Source organism: Sapajus apella, unplaced genomic scaffold (assembly GCF_009761245.1).
Source record: "Sapajus apella isolate SASKATOON/1434 unplaced genomic scaffold, GSC_monkey_1.0 scaffold41, whole genome shotgun sequence".
Classification (NCBI taxonomy): domain Eukaryota; kingdom Metazoa; phylum Chordata; class Mammalia; order Primates; family Cebidae; genus Sapajus; species Sapajus apella.
The window spans coordinates 9,466,215-9,483,341 of record NW_022436981.1 but is presented as its reverse complement, the minus strand read 5'-3'; the positions used below and the strand labels follow the sequence as shown (position 1 = coordinate 9,483,341).

At 36.9% G+C, this 17,127-nt stretch overlaps 1 protein-coding gene and 2 long non-coding RNA genes across 6 annotated transcripts in view; all 3 read left to right on the top strand.

Moving 5' to 3' along the window:
- The window catches only part of PKHD1 (PKHD1 ciliary IPT domain containing fibrocystin/polyductin), a 496,842-nt gene that overhangs the window by 273,364 nt on the left and 206,351 nt on the right, over positions 1-17,127 (top strand). The window lies entirely within an intron of this gene.
- LOC116565819 lies at positions 1,803-6,910 on the top strand. Its single transcript, XR_004275599.1, has 2 exons — positions 1,803-6,424; positions 6,471-6,910. It is a non-coding gene; the product is annotated as an uncharacterized LOC116565819 (long non-coding RNA).
- On the top strand, positions 11,245-13,107 carry LOC116565820. The gene is made up of 2 exons (XR_004275600.1): positions 11,245-12,580; positions 12,742-13,107. It is a non-coding gene; the product is annotated as an uncharacterized LOC116565820 (long non-coding RNA).

Below are 17,127 nucleotides of genomic sequence, written 5' to 3'. Positions count from 1 at the left end.
TTTACAAACCTCTCCTTGTTTTCACTCACCTGAGAAATACACTCATTGTCATGGTCCATTAGTGTTAGCATCATGGATCATAGTGATTTTCTAGGAGGGGCACACGTCACTGGGATGTAAAGATCATGGGGTGGGGGTAATTGGCAAGTATGAAGTATATAAGAGACTGGGGTTTTATTTTGGTGCCTACTCCCACCTAGAGAATAAGTACTTTTATGACTTTAAATACTCCAACTCAGTCTCCCAGAGGTGTGACTTTATTGGGCACCTTGTGTCATAGCCTGAGAGGATTCTAGCAGGTATTCCTGTAAAACACCTATGAGGCTTTCCTTCAGTTGCAATAGGTGTTTTTCTTTAATTTTTTTTTTTTTCTTTTTTTTTTTTTGCTACTAGAGCAACTCTTCATTCTCTAAAGTAACCTGTACAAACTTTCAGCTGCAGTTTACAACTATTTCTTAAAGAAACTATGCATCACTTTCCCTGGGATTTTAAGTATACTTTGTCCAATACAAATTACAAGCGATATAGTAGCAGTAAATGCAATGCTGGCTGCCATGGAAAAATATAATATGTATCATAAACTTGATGGGAAAGCAGAATTGTTAGGGCTTAGCAGTTTATCAGTTGTAAAAAATAAAGAAAAATGAGGCTGAGAAGATGACCAAAACTTTTGCATACAGGTGAATGGCTAGGGCTGACATCAATAGAAATAGAAGGTTCAGGTAAAGGTGTAGGTTCAATAGGGAGGTTAATAAATTCCATCATAGACCTGTGCCCAGGTTCATATGCAGATGCCTAGATGGTAACAGGAAATGTGGACCAGAAAACTGAAAGGAAGGCCAACTGAGAATCTGGATTGCGATTTGGTAATCCTCAGAATTGACTAAGAAAGCCTTGAGGAATGAATGAGGGCTAGGACCCACATGAGAACTATTCCAGAGAGATACAAGGAGCAGGTGGAAGTCAGCATCTTAGGGGGAATGCTAGTTTAAGTGGCAGGAAGAGATATCAGAGAAGGAGTAGTCATGAAATCAGAAGCAGGACAGCAGAAGGCAAGGCAAGCGAAAAAGGAGCAATACCAAGATGATGGAGGTGGTTAACAGTAAATGTTCCAAGGAGTACAGGGAGGATGCTAATTTGGAAATTGCTTGAGGATAAACTATATCCTCTGTGCAGACTCCCACTAATCAGTGCAAAATCTAATGTAACATCTCTTGCTTGCTTTATAGTTTCATACATCTGGATTGGATCAATGTCTTTAAGCATACCCATATCTTTGTTAAAATTAAAAGCAATTACTCCCAGTGAGCAGACTTTTAAGGTGGCAGCCAGGTTGTCCCTGGTCACTTTCTGGTGACAATACTGCCAAGTGTTCTAAATTAATAGGCTAAGGTAATAGGTTCAGTCCCACCAAACTGGTTAATGTGGATCGCTCTATCAGCTTGATTTGGAAAATAGAATAGGTTATGTCATTTAAGAAATCACTGTCAGCCAGGTGTGGTGGCTCATGCCTGTAATCCCAGCACTTTGGGAGGCCGAGGCAGGTGGATCACTTGAGGTCAGGAGTTTGAGACCAGCCTGGTAAACATGGTGAAACCCCATCTCTATTAAAAATACAAAAATTAGCTGGGCATGGTGGCATGTGCCTGTAATCCCAGCTACTCAGGAGGCTGAGGTATGAGAATCTCTTGAACCCGGGAGGCGGAGGTTGCAGTGAGTTGAGATCATACCACTGCACTCCAGCCTGGGTGACAGAGACTCCATCACAAAAAAAAAAAAAAAAAAGGGGGGGGGGGAGGAAGGAAGAAAGAAAAAGAAATGAAGAAAGAAAGAGAAAGAAATCACTGTCATTTCTTAAAGGTAGAGTATTACAAAAACATAATGCAATACAATATGTATTTCATTTTAAAATTTAGGGGATTGTGTATAACTCTTAGAATGTATAACTCTTACAATTCTGGAGGTAAGAATTGAAGTCCACAGTATTTAAAACAGGCAACATTACTCTATCAGAGCTCATTGGTTAATTCTTTTCAGTTCAGTAATACTGACAGTGGCATCCATAGGTTTTAATATTTATTTGGGGGCATTGATATCAGGAACTAATGATTGGTAAAGAGAACGACCTGCTACTCTGGTTTATCCAGGACTGAGGGTTTCCTGGGACATAGGACTTTTAGTGGTAAAACCTGGAAAGTCTGAGGCAAGCCAGAATGAGTGGGTCACCCTACTAAGAAATCACCGTTAAAATTTGTACCAACCCCATATTCTATGATTTGCACTGCAACAAGTTTGCTGAGGGTTAATGAAAATTTCCCCTGATTTAAATGCATAAACATATTTTTACCTAGTTTTATTGCCCCAAGAACTTTGTCTCATGGAATTAATATTCTTTAAGGAGTCTTACACAGGCATTTCTTACAAAAAAGGGGACCTGAGTGATTACATATGTATTTTACCCCCCTTGGTTGGGATTGGGAAGTACAAGCCAAGCAAGGAACAGCTGCCCATGGGAGTTTTTAATGCAGAGCAGGGCTTTTTTTCACTTGTTCTAATTGAATTACTTCTTTTTCTCTTTATGGTCTGTTTTCCATGCAGATATTTTTGGAATGTAAAATTAAATAATTCATGATTTCCCAATCATTGGTTTAGGTACAGTTGCTATTTCTTGAGTTGATTATACTCCCTTGAGGGAGCTTTTGGAGTCTCCTCATGTGCAGAGGTTTGGAGATAAGAAGTTTGCCAAAGTGACAGGGTCTTTTATAGGTCCAGGCAGGCCAGGAGGGGCAGGAATAGCATAGCTGGCTTATTACTGACCCTCGGGTTACCACACTATTAAGCAGCTCAAAGGTTGTTAACATTTTGTGTGTCCTAGATTCCTTTGGCAGTCTGGTAAAGCCTAGACTCATTCTCTGAATAATTTTTTGATACATAAACTAAAGTGGAATTATAAAATAAATCAGTTAGATTGATATGGCTATCAAAATATTAAAATAAAAAGTGATATAATATGCTTCTCTGTTAGAAGACTGAGTAACAGTACCTAGCACTGGCTCTAATACGTATCATAATTTCAGTGTCATTATTGCAGAAATTTTCCAAAAAGGGCTGCCATAAATTTTGTCCCTTGCTGTAAATGCTTTCTGCTCCTTATGTGGAGACATGGGGGTCACTGCTCTCCCCTTGAATCTGGGCTGGCCTTTGTGACTAGCTGGACTGATAGACTGTATTAATAGAATAATGTTCTGGGATTTGAAGGCTAGGTCACAAGAACCCTTGCATTAGATGATCCTTTTGCCTAGACGTCGCATTTGCTATTGGGCTATTGCCTTTGGAATATGGCCCTTAGGCTATGGGAACCCAAATCACATGGAAAGGCCACTTTTGTAGCACTGCTTGGCAGCCCTAGATGGAGATAAGCTATAGCCAGTAGCCAGTCTCAGCTTCCAACTATGTAAGTGATCTATCTTGATGTCCAGACAAGTTGAGCCCAATAGTGGGTCTTGCTGAGAATTCTGAAATTTTCTTTCCTTTGCCTGCAAGCACGTTAAAAATGTCCTATTTTATTTTTAGGTCAGTGTTACTCAGGATTTCTTATGTGTACTAAATAATGATTAATTAGAAGGGACATTCTATTGTTCAGCCCATTTAGAGTATATACATAAGTGCTGGAGGAGCTAATGGTCCCAATGCTATTCAAGAGAGCTAAAAGAGATGAAAACCCCTCTTCAAAGCCAAAATTGATTTACATATATTCCATCATGCTTGTCAATGACCTCTACCCCATGATCTTTACATCCTGGGGTCATGTGCCCCTCCTAGAAAGTTACTGTGATCCATGATGCTAATGCTAATGGACCATGACAATGAGTGTGTTTCTCAGGTGAGTGAAAACAAGGAGAGGTTTGTAAAAGCACTCTATACTGCTCTCTGCATAATGTGTGATGTGAAAACAGAGTTCAGAAATCATGCATTTATTGAGCAACTGTTTACTGGGTGCATAACTTATTATGTGTCACCTTGCCTCATGTTGGAGATAAAATGATGAGCAAAGCAGTTCCAAGACCCACCTGAAAGTTACTGCCTAGTGGGGGAGATAGAAATGTAATTGCCTGTAGTTGAAAATGAATACGACTAACAAATATGTTACAGGAAACATTAAGAGAGTGATGAAAGCATGTACCGTAGGGCCTGGACCTGGACTGGCATAGAAGTAAATTCAATTATAATTCATATTTGAAGGCTAAAAGCAACCATTTAGGTATTAGCTATTACTAATAAGACACCCAGAATTTCTCAAAGTGTTTCCCCTGAAACTAGCTCCTTATAAGCATCACGTGGAAAAAAATATAAGTCAAACAAATTTGGAAAATTTTGGACTAAGCACAGATAAATATTGTTTTCTTATTTCTGGTCTTTTCAAAGCCTTTTATATGACAGTGTGAGTTGTATAACTTTCAGGGGGGATATAGTATGAGCTGTTCTCAAGCATGTTTGATCATGTAACACTTCTATTCACAGAGCAGCTTATCATGTTGAGATTTCAGGGAAACACTTGGAGTACAAAGAGTTCTCACACCTAACTTAGCACTCACACCATTCTGTGCATTTCAATATCCAGATATTAGGAATTAGGGGCTTAGGTATCCAGGTATTAGGAAGATTAAGTCTTCTGTGAATAATAAGCTGAAAATTATTATTTTTATTAAAATTATTATTATGGTATAAAGTTGATAGTTACATAAATTTATATCTCTCTTACATAAAAATCTGTTCCATGGTGTCACAGACTTGGATGCCTTCTACTTTTTTGTCCTTCAGTGTTTTTTTCTATTTCCAAAGTCACTGTGTGGTCCAGCAATATGCTGGAGCACCAGCCATTGCAGCCACATTCCAAGAAGCGGAAAGGAGAAAGGATTCTGCTTATACATCTCGCATGACACTTTTGTTTACATCTTAATGGTGTAAACTTAGCCAAATGGTCACTTCTACCTGGAGGGGAAGGTGGGAAATGTCGTCTTTTGGCTAGGTGACAATCTATTCAGCTAAACATTGGAGTTCTTATTACTAAGGAAGGATAGAATAAATACCGGGAAGCAGCTAATGGCCTCTGCCACATTATGTTTTTTCACATTTTACAGTTGATGGAAGTGACCCCAAGAGGGCATGCCCAAGAAAGAGCTCAGAGATCACAGAGACAGTAGAGTCAAATCTAGGCCTCTGGATTCTTGAGTCTGTCTAGTTCATTACACTGTTCCTATTTAAACATATGGGAGGAATTAAAATAGAGCCTTTCAAAAGCTGTGTTATTAAGGATCATGGTGGTATACACAGATGACACCATTGCAAAGTATATTTTAGGGAAAAAATATGAATATATGTTTCCTAGAGGCATATCCCCAGATTTGGAAATTAGTGGTATTTGATTAACAAACAATTGTAAGCAGTAAGTGACTCCCTTTTGTTTTGGCTGTATTATCTGGGCCAGTGTTCTGTTTGTTGGGCTGCTGTGCACTCCAGGGCCTGCTCTGTGTCTAATGGCCTGTCCTCGCTTTTCTTCATTTGTAACATCAGCAATGCTCTGTAAGCCCTGGATCTCGTTTGAAACCATCTGTTTGCCTCTTTATTTACATGATAACGTCACCTGATTGCAATTTAGTGTCTGGATAAAAAACATTGCTCTTACCTAGATTGTGCTGGGTTTTTGTCTGGCTTAATGACAGACAACCCATCTGACTGTATTTTTCAGGCAGCGGTAGTGTGTGGAGAGACAGTGTCTGTAAAGCCCACGCTTGGAGGTGGTGAATGTTCTGCACTGAGCCCAGGCTGGCTGGGCTGTGGTCAACAGAGCAAATGGCAGGTACTTCTCTGCTGTCTTCCAGCATATTATTGGCACCAATGGGGCCTTCTCATCTTTGTATTCCGTCTCCAGGGAAGTTCCAGAAGAGTTGAAGTTCTTTGTATATTTGTTAGAGGAGTGAGCAAGTAAGTGAATGCATGGATAGAGGCATGGTGGATTGAATGGAATGCCAATTAAATCCCAGCTGCTATCATCTGTTCATATTGATGGCATAGTTGGTGAACATGTGATGGATCAACAGGAATGATTGCTGTTGGCATAGTGAGGCTGAATGCCTTGGGGTGCCTGCTCTGGGGACATAGCTGTAGTCCTGAATCAAAACTCTGAAATTGATACACCAGGCCCCTTCCCTCTCCCCTCAGTATTTCATAGGGTAGGAAGTAGTGTATGGCAGCTCCTTCTTTTTGAGAAATGTAGGGAGATGAATATCTGGAGCAGAGTTTCCTCCCATAGGTTGAGGTATTGATAATTCCAATCCTCACCACAAGGGCATCTTTTTCTTACTAAATCCATGGAAAAGGGAAGTGGGTATGCTCCTATGATGGCACAAATTTTGTGAATAGGGTTAAATTTTTTTTTCTCCCCATTTATTTATTTTATTGCATTTTAGGTTTTTTAGCAAGATCATCTCTAGTGAGGAAATAGAGGCACATACCTTAGATAGAATGGTTCCCAAATTGCTGACTTCTAAATCCTCCTAAAGAAAATTGGGAAAATCAACCCTTCAAACAAACAACAAACAAAACCAAAAAACAAAACTCTGTCTCTAAGATCCCAGAATTCTGGTAATATGGGAAAGAACTTCTGAGGCCGAGGCTATCCTGGAAGCTCCCTGACTCTCTCTTGTTCCTCAGATAAAATGTCTTGCCTCTATCCCTGCTTTCATTCACCCCAGGTTGCATTTCATGTACGACAAAGAGGATCAAGAGCTTGGTTCATAATTTGTATTTTCCTTCACCCTCACATTGGCCCCAGGGAGCTGAGGGAAGGGTGTTTTAAAAGTAAAACCTTAGACAAATTAAATTTAGCAGAGTTTAATTGAGCAAAAAACCATTTGCAAATCGGGCAGCCTCCTGAGCCACAGTAGGCTCAGAGAGAGTCTCGTGCAGCCATGTGGTGGAAGATTTATGGACAGAAAAAAAGAAAGTGATATATAGAAAACAGGAATGAGGTACAGAAATGGCCAGATTGGTTACAGCTTAGCATTTGCCTTATTTGAACACGGTTTGATCAGTTGGCTGCCTTTGATTGGCTGAAACTTGGTGATTGGCACAAGAGTAGGTTACAGTCTGTTTATATAACCAGTTAGGTTACAATTCAGTATGTGCAGAGAAGCCTTTAAGCCAGACTTAAAATACGTAAGAAGGCAGCTTTAGGGAACTTGATTTAACAGGTGCAATCTCCCATCTAGCTCTACTGCCTCAGCCTCTTATCGGCTACACAGCCCACCACAGGTGTGTTACCTCACCACGGTCCGGTCCTTGATGACTCTCCTTATCTCTGTTCCTCTTCCTTTAGTTGATTTGGTTTAGCGAAAGTGTAGTGACATCTACATGCAAATGCACAGAACACAGATGCGTGGGGGTGTAGACCTGTCTTAGCTGTCTAAGTAAACAGGGGGCTTTCAACATGGGTTTGAAAGATGACTCAGTAAAGAGCCATCTTTCAAAATTGAAAATATCAAAACTTTTATTTTTCCTTATTTTTATTCTATTCCTTGAAAATTTTCTTTTTTGTATGTTTTATTATGTAGATAATATTTATTACATTAGTATTGCAGCACATATGTGTAATTAGCAGTTTATCAATATATTTATGAGGAAGTAAATCATATTGGGAAGATATGGCTAAAATTTTACCCTTCCAGAAAAGGAATGTTTGGCATTTACTTGAGTTTTAATATCATATTAGTATTTATTTACTATAGCAAGCATCTGCTTTTAAAGATACATGTAGTCAAATGGGTGCTGTGTATAGTATACTTTATCATATATATACATATATATACATATGGTTTTATATAAGATTTAAAAACCAACTGGCAAAATATAAAGTGAGAAATTTTGCTTCAGGAACCAGAGCTAAGGCTAGACTATGAATTTGAAGTAATTTTTTTTTTCTTATTTTGTTGGAAATATGTTAACTTTTCTAGAAACCTGAGAAACCTAACTTTCAAAATCAGCAGGCTTCGATATTTTCTGAGGTCTTGGTCTTGGATATCGATGTTGCATGATGTTTGGGGGGCTTTCTGAAGCTTTCAGAGTCAATTTCAAACGTATTTGTTTGGACTGCAGAGTCCTTTGTGATCTGGCCTCATTGTCCGCTGTTCTCCTGCATGCTTAGTTGTCCAGTTACACTTACCTACTCACTGTTCTCCGATGGAATCGACTATTTCTTTTTCCGCTTTTTTTTACTTGCTCTTGTTATTACCTGTGACTTTTTCTACTTCTCCTTTCTTTTGTTCTCTCCCTCCCCACCCTAAACCTCATTTTCAGCTTATTTCTTTTTGTCCTTTAACAGTCAACTTGGTGTCACCTCTTCTAGAAAGTGTCCCTGAATCCTTGTTTGATGTAATTCTCCTTCCCTTGGGTTCCTATAACACCTTGGATATATTTCTGTCATGTACCCTTATTCTGTAATTATTACTTACTTTTATGTTGCCTTGAGAACAGAGGTTATGTCTTATTTGACTGTTTATATCTCTAATGCAAACCAGAGGATTTGGCATATAGCAGAACTCGACAAATGCTAAATAAATGAGTGAGAAGCAAGCACTAACAAGTCAGTCCCTATTAAAGTATTTCCAGGGATTTTGGAAACTAAAGGGGGAGATGTCACTGTGTCACTGTCATACTCAGAATCTTGGCAAACAAGGGAGGGAAAGAGGGTGGCCATTCCCTAAGAACCTTAGCAACTGACAAGGAGCTGCTGATTTTCTCTAGAAGTCCTGGTGATCGGCTGCAGAACCCAGTCTGGGAATCATTCTATCAGCATTTATTTGTTTAGAATCCCTGGGCCAGAAATGTACTCTCTGTAAGATGTGCTACCCTGCAGGTAAGAAGATGCGCTATGTAAGGAGGGGGTGGGTTCATTCCTTTCCTTGATGGAGTTCTCTGAACTCTAGTATTCCCAGTAGGCACCTCTCATTTCCCATCTCCCCTGGTGAGCCAGTGGCCTTTCATTCAAGCTCCTCCACACAGCTTGCCTCCTCCCTCCTCCTGCACCTTCCACCTGAGCAGTTGATGGGCCTCCTGTGGCTCAGCACCTGAGGAGCTGATGGGCCTGGCATGGCTTGCCAATCAGGAATTTAGAGCTCTCTGGGGATTTACTGCCTTCCCAGCCTGCAGGCCTCCTGTGGCTCAGCACGAGGTGCCTGACACACCTCCTGCAGTTTTAGCAAGCGAGCAGCTTGTGGATCTTCTGTTTTCTGTGAAATGGTTTCAGAGGTTACCTTTTCTTATTTGTATAGTGTGGATGCACCTGTTTTTGTTGGTTTTCTTTTTTGGTGAAACTATAAAAGAGTGCAAATGAGTAAACATTGATGCAGGCTTAGAGCTATGACATTGGCTACTGTGAGGAAGCCCAAGTTTTGCTGTTTGCAGTGCTAGGTCTAAATCCCAGTATGGTGAGGAAATAATCTGTGACTGTGAGAGAATTATAGAGTAACTCTTCTTGGCTCCTAGTGTATGTACCTGGCACTTAATGATATCTTGCAAGTCTGAATAAATTAAAAATGTTTCTAACACTTTTTAAATTAACTTATTCATCTGAAAGCCACCAAGGGAAGGCTTTAGGCAGGGCAAGCTGGCCCCTAGTTCAAGTGGAACAGGAAGGAAATAGTTAACGGATTTTAAACTGCTAAAGGGGGCTTTTATGTTTTTTCTGGGAAAGCAGCAGTTTGCATGGAAATCACAGCTTTTATACATTAAGTATGGTTATGAGTCTTTTCCCCAAAGCTGTGTGAGAAATGTGGACTTTTTTTCCCCCAAAGGAAATGGAGAACCAGGACTAAAGACTTATGCAGCTTTATGCCTAGGTTTTTCAGGTAACAAAGAGAAGGGAAAGGCTGGTTGGTTCTTAGAAAATAGAAGATTTTATTAATAACATAGTTTTTGCCACCACATGCTTAGTGTAAGCCTCACCCAGAGAGGAAAACTTTAACCACAATTCTTATAAGCTCTACTATTCCAGTATCTTTTCCTTTTCTATTCTATTTCTACAATCTCCTATCACAGTCAAGCCCAAATCACAGTGCATTAATAAGGACTATACCACAATTTCAGTTCCAAGCACTGCACTTGCCTTTTCAAGATCCCAGGTTACTTGAATAGTAATGGTCAGAAGTTAAAATCAGAATAATAGTGGTCAGAAGTTAAAATCTATAAAATATTACCAGTAAAAAATAATGTAGGAAACAGAAGAGATATTCACATTTATTTATTTATTTTTTGAGCCAGAAAAAGGAATAAGTATATAAATATAAGGCCTTCGAAGGCTATGGCATATTGAGGAAACATCAGATCCTTCATTTAAAAATAGGAACAGCCATTATAGAGTATGGTGATAACAGTGGTAGTACCAGCAACAATATACTCATTGTTATAACGTGAGTTCAATTTTTTAATGTTCCAGGCATGGCATTAAATATTTATCTCACCAAAGCTTTGTGAATACGGTGTGACATTGGCACCATGTTTTACACACTAAGAAATCAAGATTGACAGCAGTTTTGATGACAAAAAGCCAAACTCTGCAAAATATTTGGAGGTTTATTTTGAGCTAAATGTTAGGACCATGTCCTGTCACACAGCCTCAGGAGGTCCTGAAAACATCTGCCCAAGGTGGTCGGGTTACAGCTTGGTTTTTATGTGTTAGGGAGACATAAGACATCAATGAATACATGTGAGGTATAATTGGTTTGGTCTGGAAAGGTGGGACAACTTGAAGCGGGGAAGAGACTTACAGGTCATAGGTGGATTCAAAGATTTCCTAATTGGCACTTGGTTGAAAGAGTTAAATTATTATCTAAAAATGTGGAATTAATAGAAGGAGTGTCTGGGTTAAAGTAAGATGTTGTGGAGACCAAGGTTCTTATTATGAAGATGAAGTCTTACAGGTGACTACCCTTAGAGGCAATAGATGGCAAATATTTCCTATTTAGACATTTAAAAGTTGTTAGACTCTCAGCTAATCTCTCCAGGATCTGAAAAAGATCTGGAAATGGAATAGGATTCTCTACAGAATGCAAATTTCCCCCATAAGAGACAGCTTTATATACCCATTTTAAAATATGACAAACAAATATATTTTGGGGTAAAATACTTTGGTACTTTCAGGACCTGCTATCTGTCATGTGATGCTATACTAGAGTCAGGTTGGAATTTAGTATCTTATTGCTCCCAAATCGTCTGTTTGTCCATGCTAATATCTTGGTTTTAATGTTAATGCTCATCAGTTGTACCTAAATTCCGAAGGGAGGAAAGTATAATGAGGCATGTGTAATGACCACTCCTTCCCATCATGGCCTGAGCTAGTTTTTCAGGTTTCTTTGGAAACCCCTTGGTGGGGAGGAGGATCCATTCAGTTCAGAGAGTGGGAATTTTTATTGTCTTTTATTTTGGTTTCTTAACGTTATTTTGTTTCTTAAACTTTAGCATGGATAAAAATAAATGAAAATGTTTTAAAATTACTAGTAATCTATATTTTGAACCAAATCTGCAAGTGGTACTGAAGTAGAGTTTCTGTGGACCACACTTTTGAAAAACCCTATATTACAGGATAAGTAATATTCCCTGGGTCCCACAGCTAGAAAGTGGCTGAGCAAGATGTAAATTTAGGTGTGTCTCATTCCTGCTGCTCTCTCCATACTGGCCTCCATGATGCTTTGTACTTGAATGAAGGTTCAATGATTACCTTGCTTGTCTTAGACATCTAATTCTATATCTCTATCTGACATCTTTACAATTAGTATTAGCCTTCTGTAACTTTGTACTTTAAAAAGTTTTAAACATAATACATAATTTTTTTTCTGTTCATAATAATCAATATAAAGATATACAAAGCAAATATCCAAGAACCATTTAGCCCTTTCTTTTTGCCCTCCCCTGGATAACTGCTGTTCCCAGTTGAGATTGCATTTTTTTTTAATGTGTGTATTTTTTTATATAATGTATAACTTTAAAAACATTAATGCATTGAGTATTTTACTGCATATCAATTTCTTTCCTTAGCATTTTGAATGAATTCACTTTGGAATCCTCATAACACCTTGTGAGTCACTATTACCATGTGTCTTTATCAGGTATCCAGGAAGCTGAGAAATAGAGGTCATAAAACTGATTGGTAGAAGAACAATATTTGGACCGAATAGTTTGACTCTAGAACTCTTATATGCCATACTAAGGTGTTCCTTAATTCAGCAATGAAAAACATATGTTCTAAGTATTCATATGTGACTTTCAGAAAAGTTAAGTATATCTTCAAGATACTATCTTGTCAGTAATGACAAATCTACTTCATCCTTTTAAATGACTGTATAGTTTTCCAGAGTAGGAATGTGGTATAATTTATTGAATTATCATCTTACTGATGAACACTTAACCTCCTAAAATATACAACACTTCCCCAAATACAACAAATCCCCCCCCGACCAAATTTTTCACTTTTATAAACAATACAACAACAAAATGCCTTATTGTACAAGTGGGAGAATTTTTTCAGGTCAGTTGATTTTTTTTTCAAGTTTTTTTTTTTTTTTAATTGCATTTTCGGTTTTGGGGTACATGTGAAGAAATGCAAAATTGTTGCATAGGTACACATATGGCAGTGTGATTTGCTGCCTTCCTCCCCTTCACTTATATCTGGCATTTCTCCCCATGCAGGTCAGTTGATTTTAAAGTGAATTCATAGCCTACCTACATCTGAGATCACCCAGGGTGCTTCTTTTAAAATGCAGAACATACTTTCGAGGAACACATAATCATCACGTTGTAAACTCTTTCAGAACCTGGAGAAAGATAGAAATCTTCTTAATTTATTCTTAAAGCTATAGGATTGATTGTAAAAATTAGATAAAGGCATCACAAAGAAGAAAATTAAAGGCTAATCTCATTGATATTGAGAAGAAGTCTTAGCAGATCAAATGTACCTATGCTTCCAAAGAATCACAAATTATAGTTAAATAGGATTTAACCCCAGGAATGCAAAGATAGTTCTAGAACCTCAGAAACAAAACAAAAACACTAACATAATTCAGTAAGACAAAATTAGAAGTCTCTCTCTCTTTTTCTCCAAGATTGCACTTTCTTTTTATAATAATGAGGCACAATATTCAGTATATAAAGAACCAAGAATGACTACATAAATTTTATTCTCTTTTTTCCCCTTGTCATGTGCAGTGCCAGCCTCTGCCTTTACTACTCTGTCTCTTTATCTGAGTAAGGGCTTCTTAAATACTCAGACTGTCCAAGGTTCTAGAGCATTTCAGGGCATTGGGGAAGTGTTGTATATTTTAGGGAGTTAAGTGTGAGTGAGCAGAGAAAACTATTTCTAGGGCAGTGGGGCAGAGAGAAAGATGGTATTAGTGGGTTGAAGAAGGAGATGATGAACCAAAATAGAAATTAATGGGTTTTTTAGGTTTCCAATTACAAGTCTCAGAAAACTTGGGATACTGAGGGTAAAATATCTCTGTTATTTTATAGAAGCATCTAAAGTAAAGAAATTTGAAATATAAGCAGATGTCTAAAACAAGATTTTTGAAGGCATCTCATGTTTTTTGTTGTTTTCTTTTGGTGTAGAAAATATGCTTCCTCCTCTTGAATGTGGAACAGAGTATTTGTATCTTTTAGCTAAGGGCAAAGGTTAATAATCACAGTATGTTAAAATCATCTGCTTCTTATCAGAAGAAAAAGTGTTTACATGGTAGTATCAAGTGGATTTTGTAGAGTGTTTTTCAAAGACCCCAAATCAATTTTTTAAAAAGCATTTATAAGTTTATATCTGTTAATACTCAACAACAATTTATTCTAGAAATAGAGGAAATTTCTCTTAACTGGATATAAAATATTTACCAGAAGCCATAGAGAATATTATAATCAACTGTGAAAGGTTAATTTCATTCCTATTAGTGTCAGGAAGAAAATGTGAATGACTACTCTTATTTCTATTACTGGAGGTGCCAGACAATGCAATAATACATGAAAAAAATATGGTAGAAGGCACAGTCACTTGAAAGAAGCAGAAAAACAATTACTGGTAAGCCTACATTGTTTTCTTTTTCTAGAAAAAAAAATATTTATGTAAAATGACTGGCAACAACACTAGCATGCAATAAACACTAGCATTCCTGTATAATAGCAATCACCAATTAGAAAATGTGATAGACAAAAGATTCCACTTTTGATAGAAAAAGATAAAATAACTAGATATAAAGAAGAAATTCATATGTCATATGAATAAAAACCCCCTAAAAATCTTGCTAAATAGGTGGAATGCCATACAAATACAGGAAGTCACAATGATACAAAGATTCTCCCCCACATGGATTTATAAATTCAAGCAAATGTAGTGAGAATTGCATTTACATTTAAAAAAAATTAGAATGTGAGAAGCTGATTCTAGTACTTTTAGGGAAAGCACATATACAACTGGCAAAGATTTGAAAAACAGATTAATTTGGGAGAGTTGGTCTAGATAAAGCTGGTATGATATTGTCTTAGGAAGAGGCAGGAGAGGAAACTGAATGAGACAAAATAGAGTCCAGAAACAGACCCATGGATATAAGAGAATTTACTTGGTAATTAAGTTGGCTTTTAAAACAGTAGGAAAAGACTACATTTCAGTAAGTTATACTGGAATAGTTGCCTACCCATATGCTAATAAAATTCCTGTTGTGTTTTCATGTCATGCCATGCCAGATGAACTAAAGAGTCTTATATTAAATATAAAGGAATCAAAAGGAAATATAAGAAACTATTTTTGTATGCTTCTGAAATATTCTGTGCTTCTAAAGTGTGTATGGGAATATGCTCAAGCTAAATTTTCCATTTGCTTTATTTCCTATCTTTGAGTATTAGTTCTTGGGATATTGAATTGATTATTCAGTATATATCTTTCATAGTTTTCTAATTTTCTTTGTGTTTATAATTCTGTTTGCCTTTCCATAAATCCATATTTCAGAAAGTTGCCTCTAGTGATTATGGACCAGCAAAGTGGTAGTAGGGAGAACTTTCTAGAGAGTAGTGTAATCTATGCCAGATAATGGAGTTTGATTTTATCCTAATATTAATGTAGCAAGCAAAAATTGAAGTCAGAACAAATTGAAACATCATACTGAACTCTAATTCCAATGGCAGAGTCAAATTTTTCCTATATCCACAGACATTCAACAGTGTGAAGCATTTCACAAATATCCAAATGTAAAAATGGCAAATATGAAGATAAAATGAAAAGGAAACATTACATATCAAAATGTAAATTAAGGGACAATTGAAACAAAGTCAAAACCAAGTCAAATAAGAAGTCTGCACAACTTATTCTCTTTCTTGTATTTCTTACATTGCTGTCAGCAGAAAAAAAATTACATGTCTGATGAGGACTAAAAGATACACACACACACACACACACACACACACACACACAAATGTGTATGTGCGTGTGTGAGCTTCTTTTTAAATTTTTATTTCAAATAAAATTATGACTAGTTTCTAATTTTAATTTCAGTTTTTAAAAATATTTTAAAGTAGTATATTTACTTTGTTCAAAATTCAAAGAGAAAAAGATTGCTCATTGAGAATTCTCCCTTTACCTATGTCTTCCAGCCAGCCAGTTTTGTTTCCTGAAAATGACAATGTTACTGGTTCCTTCTGTTAACTTTCCAAAGATATTCTATGCTGCATATACAAAAATTAAAAAAGGACACATTATGTTTATTTTTGTCCACTCCCTTTATATAAATACTACAAACTGTACACTATGTGTGCCTTGCTTTAAAAGATATAATTATTCCATGTGATTATTCCATATTAGTACAGAAAGATATGATTATTTCATATCAGTACAAAACGTACTTTAATTTTTAAGAGATTTATTGTGATATAATTCACATACCATAAAATTCATCCATTTAAAGTGTTCAATTCATGGTTTTCACAGAGGCGTGCAATTACTGCAATTAATTTTGGAACATTTGATTACCCCCCCAAACCCCATACCCTTTAGGTTATAACTTCCTAGTCTGCAATCTTCCCCAGCCACAGGCAACCATTAATCTACTTTCCATCTCTACAGATTTTCCTACTTGAGACATTTCATATAGAAGGAATCATGCAGTGAATTTTTTCACCCTGCACAATGTTCTCAAGTTTCATCCATGTTGTAGTATAGAACTGATCTCTGTTTGAGAATGAATGAATGGCTACAAATAATTCATATGTAAAATACAGACTTGGCTTGATATATGGATATCTAGATGCACATTAATTTCATTAACTATTTCATTTATTTATGCAGCAGTCACTCATTCTTATGTATCAGTTCTCATTAATTACTTTTAAAAGAATCCTGTTCAGTGGTATTAAGGTAATAAAATTTTTAAGGAGATATTAAGCCAAATGCTCATGTCGATAGATATATTTTTACACACAGAGTTTTATAGTAGAGATCATCCCTAATCTCTATTGGTTTTTGGCAGATGGAGTCTAATGTTTATATGATATGATTTAGAGGTGAACTGAAAGTGTGTCCTAAGTTCACAGTCTTTTGCAGGGTATTTTAGGTATCCTCAGGCTACTCTCTAAGGAGACAAGTATATATAAATTGCAGCACCCTGTCTTCTCTTTCTTTCCTCCGGTTGTAACAAAGTGTTTTACCTTGTCCCAAAGTTAATCCCATCTGGTGTTCTCTGCATCTTATGCTGTTCTTCCTTTTCAGATATCTCAGTTCATACTTGTCTCCTTTCTCTTTCTTGTCTGAAGTCTTTCCCACTCTATATGACATCTCCTATCAGCAAACACATTTTACGAATGTGCCATATGATTTAAAAAATTCCCTTGAATTAAAAAAACTCCCTCATCTGTTTTTAGATTCTTCTCATTCTTTCTTCATGATTTTTGGAGAACATACACTTTCTAGTTATGAAGCTATTGATGGTACTTGAATTCATAAAAACTTTTTTTTTCTTTTCCCAAGAATAAGACCTATATGTGTAATTGTTCACTTGAAATTTGCACTGGGATGATGTACAGGTATCTTAAACTAAAATAACTCAT